Below are 25,286 nucleotides of genomic sequence, written 5' to 3'. Positions count from 1 at the left end.
ATGTTGGTGTCCCTTGTTAATTTTACATTGTATTTTTTAAAATGTAACTGCCTACTCCCAAACTGTCATTTGAAGTAAAACACATAGCCAAGTAATATTCTCCACAAATTTTGTATTGTGCATTAAAAAAAGAAAACAAATAAAAGTAGACATGCTATCAGCCAATAGAACTTAACCAAAAAGTGCATTGTATGCATCCAAAAATATAGAAAATATACCAAATCAAATCATTATTCAATCAAAAAGATAATGTCAAAGCAATAACTCCAAGGCCAATAATCCATAAAAGTTATCTCCTCCGATTCCACAACATGGCTGGTTGACAAACGGCCATTCAGAAACTAACTGAAAAGCGCAAAATGAAAAGTGCAAAATGAAAAGTGCAAATTGAAAAGTGTGAAATGAAAAACGTGAATCAACACTTACCAAACTTCTACTAACACGAAATTAGCAGAAGGAGCCCAAAGGTGGCGCTAAAGAGCAGAAAAAAAAGGTAGTAAGTCACTACGTTTGTATTTGTGTGGCCGTGTGTATGCAAGACAAGTTTGGGCCAATGCCCTTCGGACAAAAGTCCATGGTTTTGTTGGCCAACAATCCGATCGTGTGTACGAGGCTTAAGGGTTATTTTATATCTGGATGACAGATGGGCAGTTGTATATTTGTCCGGAACAATTGATGAAAATCAGACAAAATTAAAGTTAAACTAAAGGCATGAATATTAACCTTATTTCAATGGTCCAATGCCAGCGAGATCCCTCACCCATGTTCACATCTTTTCCAGGGGTTCTTCTGTTGGCTCTTTTGATTGGCTGTGTGGGATGACATTACTGACCCATGCACAGCTCGGTGTACATTTCATAGACGATTGTGAATGGGTAGGTAAGTGTACTTTATTGTCTGCTCAAAATGTTTATTTTTTTACATTCAGTTTTATTTTAAGGGTGCAAGCTGACAACTAACCTGATAGTAAAGCCTATGAATGTGGTGCATTACAGTATAGTGAGAAACTAAAGACTAAAAACATGATAGCTTCACTAACACATGAATGTCACTTGTGCCAGATCTCGACAACTGTCAACTGGAATTTCTAAAGCACATTTTCTGCATCCCTAGGTCTAAATATTAGTGTTATTCTGATAATAGTAGACTGAAAATATAGATTTTCTTAGCCCACATTGTATTGCTTGTAGCTGATTAGAGTTACTTTAGGTATATGTAAACCCTATAACTAAAATCTCAAGTGTGACATGCTGATATAATTGTTAATTTCAATATTTGAAATCTGAAGCCTTCATTAACATAACACCTGGTGATTTTGACATAAAGATTCATATTAAAGCACTTTCTTATAGGGTGAAACCCCTCTGTCCCTGTCTCCCAACCGTGATCCTGTGTTAACACGTGGGCTTCTGATGGAGACTACAAGTGGTCATTTTAAAACACATGATGCTGGCACTGTTGTCATTATCTGTAAACCCACTCTAAGAAATTCCATGCAACCATCTGGAGTTCTAGACCCTATACATATAGACAGCATACAGTGCCTTGAAAAAGTATTCATAGTGGTGTAGTGGTTAACACTTTTGCCTAGCAGCAAAAGGGTCGCTGGTTCAAATCCCAACCAGAACACTACCTGCTTGGAGTTTGCATGTTCTCCCTGTGCCTGTGTGGGTTTCCTCCCACACTCCAAAGACATACTGGTAGTGTCACAAATGTCATGTCTACCTCAATACAGGTGGTCAGACACTATAGCTAGCTACTGTGTGCTTCACCTACAGCAGCCCCCTTTCCCTTAAGACAAGCAAGCCTACCGGTACTTGGTTGCCCTCAGGACTTATACACAATGCTTTAGTGCCTGGCCACCACACTAGGGCAGACTTGAGCAGAGCAAACAACAGACTCCTTGCAGTTAGCTGCTATTTTTTATATATATATTTTTATATATATTTTTTATATTGTGGATTATGATGTATAAGCACTGATCACTTTTCACATATTGTGCATGTTTTATTGCTAGCACCAACTGAGTACGTGCATGATTAGTATATAGTCATACATATTACCAGTACAGAATTACACCACTGCCATATTAGGTTACTTTTCTACTGATTTTTTTTCCATTTGTAAATATTTATTTCATCGGTACTGGGAGGTACCCACCATCACTGAGGCATTACACGTATTATCATTGCATATCTTAATAGGATCAGCGCAGCACCACTATTTACCCAACAGACTACTTGCAGTTTAGCAGACACATAGCGTGGTTCTAAGACAGTCCAGGTAATGAGGCAGGCTGAGTTCAGGGAATAGTCCATTATCCGATCCAGCAACAGTCTAGGTAATAAGGCAGGCTGAGTTCAGGGAATAGTCTGATATCTGATCCGGGTCATACACAGGGAGATCCAACAGCAAAGCAAGGCACAAATTGTGAGTATAGCCTCAAATAATAAGGGTAATAAAATTTAAACCGTACCATCATCCAAATTAATATGTACAAGGAAAAGAGAGTGGGACATAGGGGACAGTGGCTGATGTTGGCCCCATAATGTTCACACCCTAAAATGGCTGGACTATACCGGTACAGGTAAACGATGATAGACAGAATGTATAAAAGGAATTTATTACAAACAGTAAATACATGGTATACAGATTAAAATGCAAAAACAGAAATTCAAAGATCACCAAAGAATATCTGTAAATTACAAAATATTGACTGGTCTGGTTCTCGACTAGTTTCGCGATATTATCGCTTCCTCAGGAGGACCAATCTATAAGACAAATAATATGATGCAATACAAGCAAAAACAATGTACAGTACACTACAAGTAGTGATCTTAAAAACAGCATGTAGAAAGGGGAAAGAATAAAACATGATTACTAGTTCGGCTTACCCTATAATTGGGTGATCGTGTGCGGCACCGGGCCACCCAAACAACTCTCCCCCCCGCGGCGGACAAGGGGGATAGTTTAGAGCCCTCTAAGTAAAAAGCATAGCGTAAGTGGGGAGCTACAAAGATAGCTGGTGAAAGGATACAATGGATTTAGCCAACCACATATTGAGGGAGCGGAAAGAGAGGAGAGGGAGGGCCAAGGGAAAAGGGGGAAGGAAACTGGGGGGAAGGGGAAGGGGAGGGGGGGAAAGGGGAGGGGGGGAAAAGGAGGGAGAAAGGGGGAGCGGGAAGGGAGGAGGGAGGGAGGGTAAGGGTAATGGAACATGGGAAGGGGAAGGGGGGAGAGGAGAAAGGGGGGGGGGGGGGGGGGGACTGGGAGGGACACCAGGGGAGGGGGTAGTGGAGGGAAGGGCAAAAAAGGGGGGGAGGGGGGGAGGGGACAGGGTGAGGAGGAGCAGACAATGCACAGGAACAGGGAGGGTAGAAGGAGGAAGGGAAGGGGAACAAAACAAGAGGGATTACACTGGGCTAATAAACAATAGAAGCGTGTGATGTGGCTTACCATAATGGTTGGGACGAAGGGTAATACATATGCTAGCCACGAAAAGACTTGCGATGGCGTGGGGGTCGGGTGGCCCGTAATGAGCAGGAGAACCACCCAATTCCAAGCACTGGGGCATCATGAAGGGTACAATGTGTGGAGGTCCACCACTAAGGGTAGATAACCACAGGGTTGCATGGCAGTCTGTCAATAGATAGTATCAAATGTAACATGAGATACAGGATAAAATCCAAGTGGAGGTATCTAAAATAGATAGCGTCGGGTAGAGGATAGTATCCAAGGTAAAAGAACATAACGTACCTATAGATGTACACCAGTGAGGTGTTGAAGGCCTCCGTTCCATCCCAGCCCCACGTCAGCAGTCTATCATGGGGAGAGCTCAGATGTTCACTCACAGGCCCGAGGGCCCATTAAGTGAGCTCCCCAACCCGGAGACGCCCACGACGCCGCCAGCCGGCAAGCGTCTGACGTCACCGGGTCAGTTTCTCCGCACTGCGCAGGTGCGCGGACCGCGCTACTGCGCAAGCGCGTTCAAGGCGAGCCCGTGGGTAGGGAACCCTGGGCTCCGCAAGGACAAGCAGGAGACGAACACCAGGGCGTCTTCTCCTGCCAGGAGAAACACATGTCCGCCGCTCAGAAAGGCACAGGCAGCCACGGACCACACAGGGCACCTAGGGTCAGCCGAACAAAATAAACAGAAACATTAAACATCATAACAAAAAATGGTAATAAATAAATAGCAGTATGTGTAAAAGAAATAAGAGTGGCAGTAAAATGCCACTCAATCCATTAAGGTGTTGGTAAACACAAACGGGACTTGGTCCCCATAGATGGCACTACAAACAGAGGGGGGCAGCATTGGCTACTGAGAGACCTGGTTGAGAGATGAGAGCATTAATCAGTTGGGGCTACCTGTTGGTGAGTGATAGGAGTGAGAATAAGGACAGGGAGCAAGGAGGGTGGGAAGGGGTGTGGGGGGAGGGGGTGTAGGGGAGGGGGGGGGTTTGGGGGTTTTGGATGTGCCAATGAAAGATGAAGTGTGTGTTGTAAAAGAATGGAAGTGATGCGGTGAAGAGTGGTAAGGGAATGATGAAAAATATACATGGTTGATTGGTAGTGACAGATAATAAAATAAAAAACGTGAGCATGTGTAAAACAGTGGATCTAAGTACAACGTAGTAGGGATAGAAATCTGAAGGTAATAGTGACAACCAACAGCGAGGAAGCCATGGTAGATGAGTGGGAAGAATGGAATAAATCCTAACAATAATTAGATTAGGGGTTAGATGACATGAAGGCAGGGAACTCCATAGGGTGTCAAACTACATAATATAATATTCTAGGCTAGAAAGGGGTAATCGCAGAAGGGCGATGATGTAGCAATGATAGGATTAGGTTACAAAGGGCCAACATGGGTAAGGGTCAGCTACGGATTAGGGGTATGGATAACACCATAATCACACTGGACCGGAGATTAAACGGTCCATAGTAGCACATACTCTTGGGTAAAGGGTAGTGAATATAGACTGACCAAACCCCACTCATGGCAATAATAGGTGTAATGTTAAAAGTTTGAGTTGAAACATGGTATAGTGGGGTAAATGTGAAGGAACGTCTGACTGTATGGAACTTAACCTGCGTGGTCAGTGATAGGGCTGCTCCCATGTAAGGTCCATCTAAAGGAGGGGGCTCAAACTCCGACGTAATGGGATAATTAATAAACAAAAAGGTAATCTAAGTTAGGAATTAGAGGCACTCAAGGGGAAAAAAAGAAAACGGGTGTGTTATCCACCCAATGAATATGCACAAATTGTGAGTATAGCCTCAAATAATAAGGGTAATAAAATTTAAACCGTACCATCATCCAAATTAATATGTACAAGGAAAAGAGAGTGGGACATAGGGGACAGTGGCTGATGTTGGCCCCATAATGTTCACACCCTAAAATGGCTGGACTATACCGGTACAGGTAAACGATGATAGACAGAATGTATAAAAGGAATTTATTACAAACAGTAAATACATGGTATACAGATTAAAATGCAAAAACAGAAATTCAAAGATCACCAAAGAATATCTGTAAATTACAAAATATTGACTGGTCTGGTTCTCGACTAGTTTCGCGATATTATCGCTTCCTCAGGAGGACCAATCTATAAGACAAATAATATGATGCAATACAAGCAAAAACAATGTACAGTACACTACAAGTAGTGATCTTAAAAACAGCATGTAGAAAGGGGAAAGAATAAAACATGATTACTAGTTCGGCTTACCCTATAATTGGGTGATCGTGTGCGGCACCGGGCCACCCAAACAACTCTCCCCCCCGCGGCGGACAAGGGGGATAGTTTAGAGCCCTCTAAGTAAAAAGCATAGCGTAAGTGGGGGGCTACAAAGATAGCTGGTGAAAGGATACAATGGATTTAGCCAACCACATATTGAGGGAGCGGAAAGAGAGGGGAGGGAGGGCCAAGGGAAAAGGGGGAAGGAAACTGGGGGGAAGGGGAAGGGGAGGGGGGGAAAGGGGAGGGGGGGAAAAGGAGGGAGAAAGGGGGAGCGGGAAGGGAGGAGGGAGGGAGGGTAAGGGTAATGGAACATGGGAAGGGGAAGGGGGGAGAGGAGAAAGGGGGGGGGAGGGGGGGGGGACTGGGAGGGACACCAGGGGAGGGGGTAGTGGAGGGAAGGGCAAAAAAGGGGGGGAGGGGGGGTAGGGGACAGGGTGAGGAGGAGCAGACAATGCACAGGAACAGGGAGGGTAGAAGGAGGAAGGGAAGGGGAACAAAACAAGAGGGATTACACTGGGCTAATAAACAATAGAAGCGTGTGATGTGGCTTACCATAATGGTTGGGACGAAGGGTAATACATATGCTAGCCACGAAAAGACTTGCGATGGCGTGGGGGTCGGGTGGCCCGTAATGAGCAGGAGAACCACCCAATTCCAAGCACTGGGGCATCATGAAGGGTACAATGTGTGGAGGTCCACCACTAAGGGTAGATAACCACAGGGTTGCATGGCAGTCTGTCAATAGATAGTATCAAATGTAACATGAGATACAGGATAAAATCCAAGTGGAGGTATCTAAAATAGATAGCGTCGGGTAGAGGATAGTATCCAAGGTAAAAGAACATAACGTACCTATAGATGTACACCAGTGAGGTGTTGAAGGCCTCCGTTCCATCCCAGCCCCACGTCAGCAGTCTATCATGGGGAGAGCTCAGATGTTCACTCACAGGCCTGAGGGCCCATTAAGTGAGCTCCCCAACCCGGAGACGCCCACGACGCCGCCAGCCGGCAAGCGTCTGACGTCACCGGGTCAGTTTCTCCGCACTGCGCAGGTGCGCGGACCGCGCTACTGCGCAAGCGCGTTCAAGGCGAGCCCGTGGGTAGGGAACCCTGGGCTCCGCAAGGACAAGCAGGAGACGAACACCAGGGCGTCTTCTCCTGCCAGGAGAAACACATGTCCGCCGCTCGGAAAGGCACAGGCAGCCACGGACCACACAGGGCACCTAGGGTCAGCCGAACAAAATAAACAGAAACATTAAACATCATAACAAAAAATGGTAATAAATAAATAGCAGTATGTGTAAAAGAAATAAGAGTGGCAGTAAAATGCCACTCAATCCATTAAGGTGTTGGTAAACACAAACGGGACTTGGTCCCCATAGATGGCACTACAAACAGAGGGGGGCAGCATTGGCTACTGAGAGACCTGGTTGAGAGATGAGAGCATTAATCAGTTGGGGCTACCTGTTGGTGAGTGATAGGAGTGAGAATAAGGACAGGGAGCAAGGAGGGTGGGAAGGGGTGTGGGGGGAGGGGGTGTAGGGGAAGGGGGGGGGGTTTGGGGGTTTTGGATGTGCCAATGAAAGATGAAGTGTGTGTTGTAAAAGAATGGAAGTGATGCGGTGAAGAGTGGTAAGGGAAGGATGAAAAATATACATGGTTGATTGGTAGTGACAGATAATAAAATAAAAAACGTGAGCATGTGTAAAACAGTGGATCTAAGTACAACGTAGTAGGGATAGAAATCTGAAGGTAATAGTGACAACCAACAGCGAGGAAGCCATGGTAGATGAGTGGGAAGAATGGAATAAATCCTAACAATAATTAGATTAGGGGTTAGATGACATGAAGGCAGGGAACTCCATAGGGTGTCAAACTACATAATATAATATTCTAGGCTAGAAAGGGGTAATCGCAGAAGGGCGATGATGTAGCAATGATAGGATTAGGTTACAAAGGGCCAACATGGGTAAGGGTCAGCTACGGATTAGGGGTATGGATAACACCATAATCACACTGGACCGGAGATTAAACGGTCCATAGTAGCACATACTCTTGGGTAAAGGGTAGTGAATATAGACTGACCAAACCCCACTCATGGCAATAATAGGTGTAATGTTAAAAGTTTGAGTTGAAACATGGTATAGTGGGGTAAATGTGAAGGAACGTCTGACTGTATGGAACTTAACCTGCGTGGTCAGTGATAGGGCTGCTCCCATGTAAGGTCCATCTAAAGGAGGGGGCTCAAACTCCGACGTAATGGGATAATTAATAAACAAAAAGGTAATCTAAGTTAGGAATTAGAGGCACTCAAGGGGAAAAAAAGAAAACGGGTGTGTTATCCACCCAATGAATATGCACAAATTGTGAGTATAGCCTCAAATAATAAGGGTAATAAAATTTAAACCGTACCATCATCCAAATTAATATGTACAAGGAAAAGAGAGTGGGACATAGGGGACAGTGGCTGATGTTGGCCCCATAATGTTCACACCCTAAAATGGCTGGACTATACCGGTACAGGTAAACGATGATAGACAGAATGTATAAAAGGAATTTATTACAAACAGTAAATACATGGTATACAGATTAAAATGCAAAAACAGAAATTCAAAGATCACCAAAGAATATCTGTAAATTACAAAATATTGACTGGTCTGGTTCTCGACTAGTTTCGCGATATTATCGCTTCCTCAGGAGGACCAATCTATAAGACAAATAATATGATGCAATACAAGCAAAAACAATGTACAGTACACTACAAGTAGTGATCTTAAAAACAGCATGTAGAAAGGGGAAAGAATAAAACATGATTACTAGTTCGGCTTACCCTATAATTGGGTGATCGTGTGCGGCACCGGGCCACCCAATATTTTGTAATTTACAGATATTCTTTGGTGATCTTTGAATTTCTGTTTTTGCATTTTAATCTGTATACCATGTATTTACTGTTTGTAATAAATTCCTTTTATACATTCTGTCTATCATCGTTTACCTGTACCGGTATAGTCCAGCCATTTTAGGGTGTGAACATTATGGGGCCAACATCAGCCACTGTCCCCTATGTCCCACTCTCTTTTCCTTGTACATATTAATTTGGATGATGGTACAGTTTAAATTTTATTACCCTTATTATTTGAGGCTATACTCACAATTTGTGCATATTCATTGGGTGGATAACACACCCGTTTTCTTTTTTTCCCCTTGAGTGCCTCTAATTCCTAACTTAGATTACCTTTTTGTTTATTAATTATCCCATTACGTCGGAGTTTGAGCCCCCTCCTTTAGATGGACCTTATATGGGAGCAGCCCTATCACTGACCACGCAGGTTAAGTTCCATACAGTCAGACGTTCCTTCACATTTACCCCACTATACCATGTTTCAACTCAAACTTTTAACATTACACCTATTATTGCCATGAGTGGGGTTTGGTCAGTCTATATTCACTACCCTTTACCCAAGAGTATGTGCTACTATGGACCGTTTAATCTCCGGTCCAGTGTGATTATGGTGTTATCCATACCCCTAATCCGTAGCTGACCCTTACCCATGTTGGCCCTTTGTAACCTAATCCTATCATTGCTACATCATCGCCCTTCTGCGATTACCCCTTTCTAGCCTAGAATATTATATTATGTAGTTTGACACCCTATGGAGTTCCCTGCCTTCATGTCATCTAACCCCTAATCTAATTATTGTTAGGATTTATTCCATTCTTCCCACTCATCTACCATGGCTTCCTCGCTGTTGGTTGTCACTATTACCTTCAGATTTCTATCCCTACTACGTTGTACTTAGATCCACTGTTTTACACATGCTCACGTTTTTTATTTTATTATCTGTCACTACCAATCAACCATGTATATTTTTCATCCTTCCCTTACCACTCTTCACCGCATCACTTCCATTCTTTTACAACACACACTTCATCTTTCATTGGCACATCCAAAACCCCCAAACCCCCCCCCCTTCCCCTACACCCCCTCCCCCCACACCCCTTCCCACCCTCCTTGCTCCCTGTCCTTATTCTCACTCCTATCACTCACCAACAGGTAGCCCCAACTGATTAATGCTCTCATCTCTCAACCAGGTCTCTCAGTAGCCAATGCTGCCCCCCTCTGTTTGTAGTGCCATCTATGGGGACCAAGTCCCGTTTGTGTTTACCAACACCTTAATGGATTGAGTGGCATTTTACTGCCACTCTTATTTCTTTTACACATACTGCTATTTATTTATTACCATTTTTTGTTATGATGTTTAATGTTTCTGTTTATTTTGTTCGGCTGACCCTAGGTGCCCTGTGTGGTCCGTGGCTGCCTGTGCCTTTCCGAGCGGCGGACATGTGTTTCTCCTGGCAGGAGAAGACGCCCTGGTGTTCATCTCCTGCTTGTCCTTGCGGAGCCCAGGGTTCCCTACCCACGGGCTCGCCTTGAACGCGCTTGCGCAGTAGCGCGGTCCGCGCACCTGCGCAGTGCGGAGAAACTGACCCGGTGACGTCAGACGCTTGCCGGCTGGCGGCGTCGTGGGCGTCTCCGGGTTGGGGAGCTCACTTAATGGGCCCTCGGGCCTGTGAGTGAACATCTGAGCTCTCCCCATGATAGACTGCTGACGTGGGGCTGGGATGGAACGGAGGCCTTCAACACCTCATTGGTGTACATCTATAGGTACGTTATGTTCTTTTACCTTGGATACTATCCTCTACCCGACGCTATCTATTTTAGATACCTCCACTTGGATTTTATCCTGTATCTCATGTTACATTTGATACTATCTATTGACAGACTGCCATGCAACCCTGTGGTTATCTACCCTTAGTGGTGGACCTCCACACATTGTACCCTTCATGATGCCCCAGTGCTTGGAATTGGGTGGTTCTCCTGCTCATTACGGGCCACCCGACCCCCACGCCATCGCAAGTCTTTTCGTGGCTAGCATATGTATTACCCTTCGTCCCAACCATTATGGTAAGCCACATCACACGCTTCTATTGTTTATTAGCCCAGTGTAATCCCTCTTGTTTTGTTCCCCTTCCCTTCCTCCTTCTACCCTCCCTGTTCCTGTGCATTGTCTGCTCCTCCTCACCCTGTCCCCTACCCCCCCTCCCCCCCTTTTTTGCCCTTCCCTCCACTACCCCCTCCCCTGGTGTCCCTCCCAGTCCCCCCCCCTCCCCCCCCCCCTTTCTCCTCTCCCCCCTTCCCCTTCCCATGTTCCATTACCCTTACCCTCCCTCCCTCCTCCCTTCCCGCTCCCCCTTTCTCCCTCCTTTTCCCCCCCTCCCCTTTCCCCCCCTCCCCTTCCCCTTCCCCCCAGTTTCCTTCCCCCTTTTCCCTTGGCCCTCCCTCCCCTCTCTTTCCGCTCCCTCAATATGTGGTTGGCTAAATCCATTGTATCCTTTCACCAGCTATCTTTGTAGCCCCCCACTTACGCTATGCTTTTTACTTAGAGGGCTCTAAACTATCCCCCTTGTCCGCCGCGGGGGGGAGAGTTGTTTGGGTGGCCCGGTGCCGCACACGATCACCCAATTATAGGGTAAGCCGAACTAGTAATCATGTTTTATTCTTTCCCCTTTCTACATGCTGTTTTTAAGATCACTACTTGTAGTGTACTGTACATTGTTTTTGCTTGTATTGCATCATATTATTTGTCTTATAGATTGGTCCTCCTGAGGAAGCGATAATATCGCGAAACTAGTCGAGAACCAGACCAGTCAATATTTTGTAATTTACAGATATTCTTTGGTGATCTTTGAATTTCTGTTTTTGCATTTTAATCTGTATACCATGTATTTACTGTTTGTAATAAATTCCTTTTATACATTCTGTCTATCATCGTTTACCTGTACCGGTATAGTCCAGCCATTTTAGGGTGTGAACATTATGGGGCCAACATCAGCCACTGTCCCCTATGTCCCACTCTCTTTTCCTTGTACATATTAATTTGGATGATGGTACGGTTTAAATTTTATTACCCTTATTATTTGAGGCTATACTCACAATTTGTGCATATTCATTGGGTGGATAACACACCCGTTTTCTTTTTTTCCCCTTGAGTGCCTCTAATTCCTAACTTAGATTACCTTTTTGTTTATTAATTATCCCATTACGTCGGAGTTTGAGCCCCCTCCTTTAGATGGACCTTACATGGGAGCAGCCCTATCACTGACCACGCAGGTTAAGTTCCATACAGTCAGACGTTCCTTCACATTTACCCCACTATACCATGTTTCAACTCAAACTTTTAACATTACACCTATTATTGCCATGAGTGGGGTTTGGTCAGTCTATATTCACTACCCTTTACCCAAGAGTATGTGCTACTATGGACCGTTTAATCTCCGGTCCAGTGTGATTATGGTGTTATCCATACCCCTAATCCGTAGCTGACCCTTACCCATGTTGGCCCTTTGTAACCTAATCCTATCATTGCTACATCATCGCCCTTCTGCGATTACCCCTTTCTAGCCTAGAATATTATATTATGTAGTTTGACACCCTATGGAGTTCCCTGCCTTCATGTCATCTAACCCCTAATCTAATTATTGTTAGGATTTATTCCATTCTTCCCACTCATCTACCATGGCTTCCTCGCTGTTGGTTGTCACTATTACCTTCAGATTTCTATCCCTACTACGTTGTACTTAGATCCACTGTTTTACACATGCTCACGTTTTTTATTTTATTATCTGTCACTACCAATCAACCATGTATATTTTTCATCCTTCCCTTACCACTCTTCACCGCATCACTTCCATTCTTTTACAACACACACTTCATCTTTCATTGGCACATCCAAAACCCCCAAACCCCCCCCCTTCCCCTACACCCCCTCCCCCCACACCCCTTCCCACCCTCCTTGCTCCCTGTCCTTATTCTCACTCCTATCACTCACCAACAGGTAGCCCCAACTGATTAATGCTCTCATCTCTCAACCAGGTCTCTCAGTAGCCAATGCTGCCCCCCTCTGTTTGTAGTGCCATCTATGGGGACCAAGTCCCGTTTGTGTTTACCAACACCTTAATGGATTGAGTGGCATTTTACTGCCACTCTTATTTCTTTTACACATACTGCTATTTATTTATTACCATTTTTTGTTATGATGTTTAATGTTTCTGTTTATTTTGTTCGGCTGACCCTAGGTGCCCTGTGTGGTCCGTGGCTGCCTGTGCCTTTCCGAGCGGCGGACATGTGTTTCTCCTGGCAGGAGAAGACGCCCTGGTGTTCGTCTCCTGCTTGTCCTTGCGGAGCCCAGGGTTCCCTACCCACGGGCTCGCCTTGAACGCGCTTGCGCAGTAGCGCGGTCCGCGCACCTGCGCAGTGCGGAGAAACTGACCCGGTGACGTCAGACGCTTGCCGGCTGGCGGCGTCGTGGGCGTCTCCGGGTTGGGGAGCTCACTTAATGGGCCCTCGGGCCTGTGAGTGAACATCTGAGCTCTCCCCATGATAGACTGCTGACGTGGGGCTGGGATGGAACGGAGGCCTTCAACACCTCACTGGTGTACATCTATAGGTACGTTATGTTCTTTTACCTTGGATACTATCCTCTACCCGACGCTATCTATTTTAGATACCTCCACTTGGATTTTATCCTGTATCTCATGTTACATTTGATACTATCTATTGACAGACTGCCATGCAACCCTGTGGTTATCTACCCTTAGTGGTGGACCTCCACACATTGTACCCTTCATGATGCCCCAGTGCTTGGAATTGGGTGGTTCTCCTGCTCATTACGGGCCACCCGACCCCCACGCCATCGCAAGTCTTTTCGTGGCTAGCATATGTATTACCCTTCGTCCCAACCATTATGGTAAGCCACATCACACGCTTCTATTGTTTATTAGCCCAGTGTAATCCCTCTTGTTTTGTTCCCCTTCCCTTCCTCCTTCTACCCTCCCTGTTCCTGTGCATTGTCTGCTCCTCCTCACCCTGTCCCCTACCCCCCCTCCCCCCCTTTTTTGCCCTTCCCTCCACTACCCCCTCCCCTGGTGTCCCTCCCAGTCCCCCCCCCCTCCCCCCCCCTTTCTCCTCTCCCCCCTTCCCCTTCCCATGTTCCATTACCCTTACCCTCCCTCCCTCCTCCCTTCCCGCTCCCCCTTTCTCCCTCCTTTTCCCCCCCTCCCCTTTCCCCCCCTCCCCTTCCCCTTCCCCCCAGTTTCCTTCCCCCTTTTCCCTTGGCCCTCCCTCCCCTCTCTTTCCGCTCCCTCAATATGTGGTTGGCTAAATCCATTGTATCCTTTCACCAGCTATCTTTGTAGCCCCCCACTTACGCTATGCTTTTTACTTAGAGGGCTCTAAACTATCCCCCTTGTCCGCCGCGGGGGGGAGAGTTGTTTGGGTGGCCCGGTGCCGCACACGATCACCCAATTATAGGGTAAGCCGAACTAGTAATCATGTTTTATTCTTTCCCCTTTCTACATGCTGTTTTTAAGATCACTACTTGTAGTGTACTGTACATTGTTTTTGCTTGTATTGCATCATATTATTTGTCTTATAGATTGGTCCTCCTGAGGAAGCGATAATATCGCGAAACTAGTCGAGAACCAGACCAGTCAATATTTTGTAATTTACAGATATTCTTTGGTGATCTTTGAATTTCTGTTTTTGCATTTTAATCTGTATACCATGTATTTACTGGTTGTAATAAATTCCTTTTATACATTCTGTCTATCATCGTTTACCTGTACCGGTATAGTCCAGCCATTTTAGGGTGTGAACATTATGGGGCCAACAGTAGCAAAGCAAGGCAGACAAACGGGAGGCTTGATCAAGAACAATGCAAGTAACTGTGTCTCTATCAAAGCAAGGGATAGAGTGTTTGGTTTGCTTATATCAGGTGACTGAGCAGATCAATCACCTAACAGGTGAACACAGACAGGGAGAATGCAACAGCCAACACCCACATACTGGAATGGGAAGCAGGAGCACTTAAGTGATCCTGACAGGTAGGTTAATTGGCTCCTGTCTAAATTGGCCCTAGTATGTGTATGTATGAGTGTGAGTTAGGGACCTTAGATTGTAATCTCCTTGAGAGTAGGGACTGATGTATGCGTAAAGCGATGTGTAAATTGATGTCGCTATATAAGTACCTGAAATAAAAGAAATAAATAAAGTAAAAATAAATACGTAAGTGTATTTTATTAGCACATAATTGTGAAGTGAAAGGAAAATTATAAATGATTTTCAATTTTTTTTTTACAAATAGATGTCTGAAAAGTGTGGTGTGCATTTGAATTCAGTCCCCTTTACTCTGATACCCCTAACTAAAATGTAGTGGAACCAATTGCCTTCAGAAGTCACCTAATTAGTAAATAGAGTCCACCTTTGTGTAATTTAATCTCAGAGGTTTGTGAGAGAACCTTAGTGAACAAACAAACAAACAGCATCATGAAGGCCAAGGAACACAACAGACAGGTCAGGGATAAAGTAGTGGAAAAGTTTAAAGCAGGGTTAGGTTATAAAAAAAATATCCCAAGCTTTAAACATCTCATGGAGCACTGTTCAATCCATCATCTGAAAATGAAAAGAGTAAGGCACAACTGCAAACCTACCAAGTCATGCCCGTCCACTCAAACTGACAGGTCGGGCAAGGAGAGCATTAATAATAGAAGCAGGCAAGAGGCCCACGGTAACTGTGAAGGAGCTGCAGAGATCCACAGCTCACGTGGGAGAATCCGTTCGATGACTATTAGTCGCGGACTCCACAAATCTGGCCTTTATGGAAGAGTGGCAAGAACAAAGCCATTGTTGGAAGAAAGCCATAAGAAGTCCCGTTTGCAGTTTGTGAGAAACCATGGGGGGGACACAGTAAACATGTGGAAGAAGGTGTTCTGGTAAGGTGAGACCAAAATGTAACTTTTTGGCCTAAAAGCAAAACTCTATGTGTGGCAGAAAACTAACACTGCACATCATCCTGAAACACCATCCCCACCATGAAACATGGTGGTGGCAGCATCATGCTGTGGGGATGCTTTTCTTCAGCAGGGACAGGGAAACTGTTCAGAGTTGCTGGGAAGATGGATGGAGCCAAATACAAGGCAATCTTAGAAGAAAATCTGTTAGAGTCTGCAAAAGACTTGAGACTGGGGTGAAGTTTCACCTTCCAGCAGGACAATGACCCTAAACATACAGCCAGAGCTACAATCGATGTGTTAGAATTTCCCTGTCAAAGTCCAGACCTAAATCCAATTGACAATCTGTGGCAAGACTTTAAAAATTGTTGTTCACAGATGCTCTCCATCCAATCTGACAGAGCTTGAGCTATTTTGAAAAGAAGAATGGACAAACATTTCACTCTCTAGATGTGCAAAGCTGGTAGAGACATACCCAAAAAAGACTTGGAGCTGTAATTGCAATGAGAGGTGGTTCAACAATGTATTGACTCATGGGGGCTGAATACAAATGCATGCCACACTTTTTAGATATTTATTTGTAAAAAAAATTGAAAACCATTTATCATTTTCCTTCCACTTCAGAATTATGTGCCACTTTGTGTTGGTCTATCACATAAAATCCCAATAAAATACATTTACATTTTTGGTTGTAACATGACAAAATGTGGAAATTTCAAGGGGTGTGAATACTTTTTCAAGGCACTGTAGCTCCCATATGTTCTTTGATTTCAAGGGACTGTCACTGATTTGGAACAAAGTCCCTCTGTCCCTCTTTCATCCTCATTTGTCCCTTATTTTGGTCTGATCTATATAGCTGTATATAAAATACACTTTTTATCTTTCAAAAAGTGCTAAACCTTTCTTTTACAAAGGTTTATTAGCATACAATCCAACATTTCAGGTCAGCATTTAGTTGGTTATAGTATATGGTAGATAAACCAAAGCAAAACCAAAACCTATAACAATGTAAAGGAGACATGAGCAGTAAGATTATGCAGATTTCAAGTGCAATGTTCCATCGAACCAGGCAGCTAAATGGAAGTCCAGAAATAACTTTCCAAGGTGTTCTAGAAGTCATAGGGTGTCTGCAAACAAAGATGTCCACATAATACACCGAACATCTCCAAATGAAATTTTGTGTTCAGAAATCTCCTTATTGTGGTGGATGCAACATAAAAAGTTGAACTAAATAAAACAATCTAGAAATCATATTATTTTAAGTATAACCATTCCGACCATGCCTGGTGTCCTGATAAACTGTGGAAGGAATGCATATTATGTAGCGCCCAAAAGAGAAAATAAGCAACCTAGAGAGAAAAGGTTAAAAAAACTGGGAGGGGAGAAGAGAACAGAAAGAAGGAAGAAGAAGAGGAAAAGAGTCCATGGGGTGTGCGCCAGGGGAGCTTTAAATCGATAGTAGCACACTGTCAGCTATTGGTTATTGGGAAGATTAAGGACTGGGAAAAGCAGGGTATAAGCCGACTGATTCAACTGTATGAGGGAAACACCCTAAAATAATTTGCAGAATTAAGGAGAGAGTGCGGGATACCAAATTAATCATTTTACAGTTATCTACAGATCAGGCAGTCCCTGAGCACCCAGTTCAATAGTCAGTGGAATGGAGTAAGATCCCCCTTCTCCAAAGGATATTTAAGTCAGATATTTCCACTCCAAAGGACTTATTTCAGAGGTGTATGTGCAAATAATTAGGAGAACTATTACTGAGGTGGTGTCTTCTAATGGGGCGTACACACGGTCGGACTTTTCGGCTACAAAGGTCCGACGGACGCCGACGGACCAAATCCGGCGGACAATCCGATCATGTGTGGGCTTCCCTGGACATTCAGCGGACTTTTCCAGTCGCAAATCTGACAGACTTTAGATTTGGAACTTGCTTCAAATCTTTAAGTCGTAACTCCACCGGACCCAGAAATCCACTCGTCTGTATGCTAGTCCGACGGACAAAAACCCACACTAGGGCAGCTATTGGCTACTGGCTATCAACTTCCTTATTTTAGTCCGGTGTACGTCATCACGTACGAATCCGTTGGACTTTTGTGTGATCGTATGTAGGCAAGTCCGTTCGTTAGAAAGTCCGCCGCAAGTCCTCCAAAAGTCTGTCGAAAGTTTGTCGGATGGGCTGTCGGACTTTTGTAGCTGAAAAATCCGACCGTGTGTACGCCCCATAAGAATAAGGAAAGATGGGAAGAGGATGTAGGGGTAATAACTCTAGAGCAATGGAAGAGGATTTTAGAACTGGGACCACTGGCGTCAGTCTCCCCTTCACAAAAAGTATCACATCTGTTCCTGTTGCATAGAGCCTATGACACCCCCAAGAAACTGTATATGTTTGGCCCGGAGACCCAATGCTAAGTGCCTCAGGTGTCAGGAGATGGGGGATCTCATACACATGATGTGGAGATGACCAAAACTGTTTTGTTATTGGGCAGAGATACTTAATATCATAAATACAACGTTTGGGACCATATTAGAATTAGAACCTAGAGTGTGCATGTTGGGATATATGGACGAAGGTAGAGAGTCAGTAAGTACTATAACGGTTGTTCTGAGGTGCTTATATCAAGCAAGGAAGTTGATTGCACAAAATTGGCAACCTCCGTCTCCTGAAGAGTGGGCAAAGGCCATAAGCTCGAGAGTGTGGAAGGAAAAAGTGACATTTACTAGGCTTGGTAACCTCAATAACTTTGTAAAGATGTGGAAACCTTGGTTGCGAAAAATGGATTATCCCCCGTGAGAGACTGGGTAGAGAACCTAAGGCGGTGTTAGTGTGTGCCGGGTTATATTAAGGAATAGGCGTAAACGTAAAAGTAGATAGATATGCCAGGATTATAAAAGATGTCAGACATTGGTAATCTCCACAGGGAGGAAGGGAGGGTTAAGGTGGGAGGTTGGGTTGTAATACAAGTAAAGCTGTATGTAAGATGTAAGGTTTAATTGTATGTTGTGTACCTGAGAAAATAATAAAAATGTATTTGAATAAAAAAAGAGAGTAGCGCACTGTCAAACCGAGAAGGCTGAGAGTTTTTAAGCCATAGTTGCCAACTTCTCATTTACCGTGACATCATTCAGATGTTTTTTGACCGCATCTCTTTACTGCAATAGTCAATTTAGTTGCAGTAAAGAGATGTTGGGCCAACTGCCGTTCCCAACGTAGCATTTCAACGATTGGTTTGCCTAGAAGGGCTTCATGGGGGTCCCTTTTGAGATTAGGATGAAACAGGTTGCGAAGAAGGGTATAGACCCTGACCCAAAGCCTGCAAGCCCGTGGGCATGACCACCAAATATGTGCCATGGAACCCTTCTGCGAGCATCCCCGGAAGCAAAGAGGAGAATAAGTTGGGGTAACGACGGGCCAATATAACTGGCGTATAATACCTATACAATACCTTATAGGCGTTTTCCAATATAGGCACGTTTCTTGAACATTTGGGGAGGGCTATGGTCATAGTCTGCCAATCCTTGGGATCTGTCTCCCCAATTCTTTTTCCCATTAAAGCTAGTAGGGCCTCAATGGGGTATTTTTTGTTGAAATTATGACCGAATATATCAATGATATCAGGCCCGAAGAGTGAGGTCTGGCTCTGCATAGGCTCTCAGAAGGAGTCAGAGTGTATGGGGTATGGTGGGATTTAATGAGTTGTTGAAGAAAGTGTCTAAGTTGTAAATAGCTAATGTGTTCTCACAAGGGGATATTATGGAAGAGCGTAAGGAATCAAATGTCAAAATTTTAGTAGGGGTAAACAAGGCGTGAACATCCGTGAACCCATTCATGGTCCACCATGAAAATTGGGCTGGGTTTTCACAACCTGGAGGGAATAATGGGCAATGTAAAAGCCCCATGAGTCCCATGATCGTAGAGAGTTAGCTAAACATGGCCCTAATGTTTTCGGGTGATGCACAGGAATGGGATCAAAATCAACAAGATCAATTGTGGCCCCAAGCGGGTGCTAATGTGTTTCATGGAGATGTGAAAGGGAGCTATATTGCTGCTGTGTAATAAACCTGCAAGTTAGGGACTGAAAGGCCGCCATTGATTCGTTTAGCATACAAAATATGCTTGTTGATTCGAGGATGGGTTGATCCCCATATAAACTGCAAAAGCTTACGTTGATGTATACATAGTATATGGAAAGGAACTGAAACAGGCAAGTCCCAAAAGAAGTAAAGTTTTGGGATATAATTGCGGTCATTCTACCGAACCAGGATAATGGTAAGTGGGACCAGGAGGACAACATGTCAGACAGTCTCTTGAGTAAAGGTGAAAAATTAGCCTGGTACAATCCCATATATGTCGAGGTAAGGTGAATTCCCAGATAGGGGAAAGAGGAGTACCATTGAAAGGGGAAGGCTGATTGCAAATCCGTTCTAATGGGAGAGAAAGGTTGACCGACAGAGCTTTAAATTTGGAAGGGTTAACACAAAGCCCCGAAAAAGAACCAAAGGTGTCTAAAAGAGATAGAAAGTTTGGTAGAGAAATTCTAGGGGAGGATAAAGTTAACAAGATATCATCGGCGAATACAGATAATTTATGGGCTGAGCCCGCAACTTCAATACCCCTTATATCTAGATGAGAACGAACCGCCTTCGCCAATGGCTCCAGAGCCAGAACAAATAGAAGTGATGAGAGTAGACATCCCTGGTGGACACCCCTCCTAATGGTGGAGAGAGATGACTCAAATACATAATATTTAGCCCGGGGGAGTCGTATAGGACTGTTATCCATTGCATGATTGAGACCCCAAATCCATAATGGCGAAGAACTGACATAAGATAAAGCCACAACAGAGTGTCAAAGGCCTTATTCACATCAAGAGACAAAAGCATAAGTTCTAACGAGCGGTTGTGGGCTATGTGTTGTAGTCGTAAAATTCGCCTAACTGTGTCCCCTGCCTGCCTCTGTGGTACAAAGCCTACTTGATCCTTCTTAATTAAACGTGGGAGAAAAGAATTTAAGCGGTTAGCCAGGATTTTGGTCAGGATTTTATATATCTATATTGATTAGGGAGATGGGTCTGAAATTAGCCCAGGAGGAGTGGTCATGGTCCAGTTTATGAAGCATCACAATATTAGCGGTTAAAATGACCACAGTAAAGGTCTGGCCATCTTTAACGGAGTTATACATAGCTGTCAGATGTGGATCTACCACGCCGACCAATTTCCTAAAATAAAGTGCTGTGTAGCCATCCGGTCCAGGTCAATTACCCACTTTTAAGTCTTTAATACTTTGGAGAACTTCTGAAACTTGTCCCGGTCCATAAGAGTCATGTGAGCCTCAGTCAGTACAGGGAGTGAGAGATGGCCGTCCAACTGATCTGGGGCCGAGTACAGCTTAGTAAGACGGTAACGGAACTCCTCTATTACACACACCAGGTTACCCGTAAGTACGTTATTTCGAGTGCGCAAGGTGATGGGGGTAGATTTATGAGTAAAAGTACGAAGCCTGTTGGCTAGCATCTGATTTGGTCTGTTCCCTTTAGTATACCACTTCTGGCAGGACCAGCGCAAGATGCGTTCAGCCCCATCAGTGAGACAGAGATTCAATTCTGAGTGGGCCTGATTCTAAAGTTTACGATTGCTAGATGTGGGTGATTGTTTAAACGCTGTGGATAGTACCTCCAAACAAGCCTCTAGAGCTCGCTGTTTCAGACCCTGCTCCTGTTTACATTTCAAAGCCAGTCGTATGATATGGCCTCTGAGTACCGCCTTATATGCCTCCCAAAGCATCACAGATGACGTATCCGAACCAACATTATTGCGGAAGTAGTCCTCAGAGGCTTTCAAAATATCATCCTGAACCTCTTTAAACGATAAAAGTGAACCATTCATCACCCAGGAAAAGTGCAGAGGTTTATCAAGAATGGAGTGGCAAACTACCAGAACGGGATCATGATCTGACCATGGGGCAGCTAGGATAGAAGTTGATACCACTAAGGGGAAATGCCTCCTCAACATAAACATGTGGTCTATTCTGGAGTGAGAATGATGGGGATGGGAATAATACATGTAATCTTCTCCCTGGAGGTTTAACACCCTCCAGAGATCGACAAGATCATTAAATTGTAGGGAGTGAGCACATTTTTTAGAATCGGGGGAGGGAGCAGTTCACTCCAAGGGATATTTAGGGATATTTATCCAAAGAGGAGTTCAAGGCCAGGTTCGAATCTCCCGCAAGGAGGAGAGTACCCTTGCAGTGAGATGCCAACAAGCTACAGACATGGGTCAAAAAGGGGCCTGGGTTAGAGTTAGGAGCATAATAGGTCATGATAGTAATCTCCATATCCTGAATAGTACCTTGTAGTAATTGATACCTACCATCAGGATCCACTATCTGTTTAGTGCAACTAAAAGGAACCGGTTTGCGGATGGCTATAAGTACACCTTTTTGTTTGGTCGGAGCACTGGCCAAAAAAACCTGGGAATATTGGGCATCAAAATATTTAGGGCAAGAGGTATTTGAAAAATGGGTTTCCTGTAAATAGGCTATGTCTGTCTGCTGCTTCTTGAGATACTTAATAACTTTCACCCTTTTTGATGAGAGTTCATGAAAGCAAAAGTAAAAATTAAGTACAGCGCTACGTTTAGAAAGAAAGTGAAAAGCAGCCAACACACCTATAGACTCAAGGTAGAAAAAAACAAAAGAAACAAAAGTGTGGCGCTATATATCACATCCACAGCCATGTGTATTACAATGAAGACATATAAAAATGGTGAATACTACCAAAAAATGTATGACCATAAAATGGATAGTGTCAAATAATTAATCAATGTTGATCACATATAAGGTAAATATACAATAATACTTAATCATCAGATGTGCCAGTGATTAATAAAAACCCGTGCTGGTTCCATGAGCCAGACACCAAACATAAAAAACATAAAACTTTAGAAGTCCATAAAAAATGTGTAGAAAAATAGTGAAGAAAACATCAACAGAGTTCAAAAGGGGTGATGCATGGCCAGATGGTATTCACAGAATTTTAGTCGCACCAAATCTGGTGAGTGGGCAGAAGGGAGACCGCAAGTGTGCATAGATTGTACATCAGTGTCGGGGCCAACACCAGGAGTAGAGGAGGCTTACCGGAAAGAATTGACCTGAAATGGCGTACGCCAGACAAGTCAAAAAAGCATAATAACCACTGGTTCTGGGAAATGCGTCTTGTCAGATGTCATCAACAGATGGTGGAAAGAAAAGGGGGGGTCCACACGGCTTCCTCTCCCATAAAATAATAAAAAATAGACTCACATTTTGGAAGAACGAAACAGAGCTCAAATATCAAATAGCGGCGATCGTGAGGGGTCCACCCGACATGTTTCAGCTAAGGAGCCATCATCTGGGACGGCTCCTTAGCTGAAACATGTCGGGTGGACCCCTCACGATCGCCGCTATTTGATATTTGAGCTCTGTTTCGTTCTTCCAAAATGTGAGTCTATTTTTTATTATTCTAATAAACTAGTGTTTTAAAACGTTTTTACGCTATGTGAGTTTTGTTTGCTCCTCGCATGGCATATGAAACTACACGTTTGGCTTATGCTGGATTACCTATGGGAAAGGAAGCTGTGTGGACCCCCCCTTTTCTTTCCACCATCTGTTGATGACATCTGACAAGACGCATTTCCCAGAACCAGTGGTTATTATGCTTTTTTGACTTATCTGGCGTATGCCATTTCAGGTCAATTCTTTCCGGTAAGCCTCCTCTACTCCTGGTGTTGGCCCCGACACTGATGTACAATCTATGCACACTTGTGGTCTCCCTTCTGCCCACTCGCCAGATTTGGTGCGACTAAAATTCTGTGAATACCATCTGGCCATGCATCACCCCTTTTGAACTCTGTTGATGTTTTCTTCACTATTTTTCTACACATTTTTTATGGACTTCTAAAGTTTTATGTTTTTTATGTTTGGTGTCTGGCTCATGGAACCAGCACGGGTTTTTATTAATCACTGGCACATCTGATGATTAAGTATTATTGTATATTTACCTTATATGTGATCAACACTGATTAATTATTTGACACTATCCATTTTATGGTCATACATTTTTTGGTAGTATTCACCATTTTTATATGTCTTCATTGTAATACACACGGCTGTGGATGTGATATATAGCGCCACACTTTTGTTTCTTTTGATGAATGTTCAGGGACAACCAATTTAGTGTCATACTGAATATGAGAAACATCCAGAATCAGCTCCTCCGAGCACAAACCCCACTGACTCAGTAAGGGGGAGAAAGAATGGCAAGTAAAGCGAGCCAGGCATGAAGCAAGAAGAAAAGATCATTCTTAAATGTATAAAGTGGCCGAGTAATACTTGGAGCAAAAATATTCCATACAACATAGTTGCGATTGGTAGTGGGACAAAAGACCCACTGGGGGGGTCAGAGATTGGCCAGGACTGGCACCCAAGCCAAGTTCCGGCAAATGTAGGGGAGCAGGGGCCTGTCGGGAAGCACTTGTCATTAGTACATAAAAATTTAGGCACAAAGCATATTAAGGAAACAATTACAGGCACAACCAAAGAGGAGAAGGAACAACCTGTTAACCATATTAAAGTAACTTTTTACCAAAGCCGGCATTACACCCAGGGGTGCCCATGTACAAACGGGGGGTCCCAAAGCGAAGAACTGGTACACAGCGGATAAACCTCATTGACGACCTGATCAAATAAAAGTAATTGTAACACAAAAAGGAATGCCATGAGTCAGTAGTAGCACCAGGCCCTGAGCTGCCGGATTGCAACCTAAACGTAGAGGTCACAACCTGCAGCCTGCAATGGGCAAGAAGACCCCACAACTCGAGTGGGAACATCCAGCACATTGCAGAAGGATCCCATCGAGCTACAGAGTGGGCATTCTCACAAATAATAACAGGCAGCAATAAAAAAAATAATAAGAAAGAAAGAAAGAAAAAAGGGTGGGGGAAGCAAAGGGTATAATCCTCAGGCGGCCAAATATCTGAAATAAGGTATCAGTTCTGCATAACCCGGTGCTGCAATCCCTCATTTGGGGCAGCCCAGGGTAAAGGATCCGTTGAGTAATAAAGTATTATAAAAAGGGGAGGGAGGGATAGGAGGCAGCCAGATCTAAGTGGTGATAGTCAGAAATTAAAAGGCAAAAAGCGGAAGTGCCTAGGTCATCTGGCAGGACCCCATAATGAGGTCAAAGGTACAATGTGGTGCCAAGTCCACAGTGGATGGTGAGAGTCAACGGTCTGGTTGGAGTAACTAGCTCAGGATTGGAGAGCCTTCTAGGACATCCAAATGATCCCAGGCAGGTCATGTCAATGCTGTCATTCCTTGGGGACATCCTGGAAGCGCTGTGCTTGTAGAGAGTGAAGAGCTTGAGAGCCTTGTGGAGACATTTGAGAAGGCCTGTGGGGTGGCTGAGAAGATCTTGGGTGAGCAGAGGAAGACTGCGCCTCTTTTTGGGATGGAGGAGGTCAATCTGCAGTTCCTTGAAACGTAGCCAGAGGTCAGGCAGAGAAGAAGTATGAAACTGGCAGCCTTGATGGGAGAAAGAGAGCTAAAAGGGAAACCCCCACCAGTACCGGATACCCTGGGTTTGCAGAATTTGCAGATATGGCTTCAGATTCCTCTTTTTGGCTATAGTGACCAGGGAGAGGTCTGTAAAA

Source organism: Aquarana catesbeiana, linkage group LG08, assembly GCF_042186555.1.
Source record: "Aquarana catesbeiana isolate 2022-GZ linkage group LG08, ASM4218655v1, whole genome shotgun sequence".
NCBI classification, from domain to species: domain Eukaryota; kingdom Metazoa; phylum Chordata; class Amphibia; order Anura; family Ranidae; genus Aquarana; species Aquarana catesbeiana.
This window is presented reverse-complemented; position numbering follows the sequence as displayed.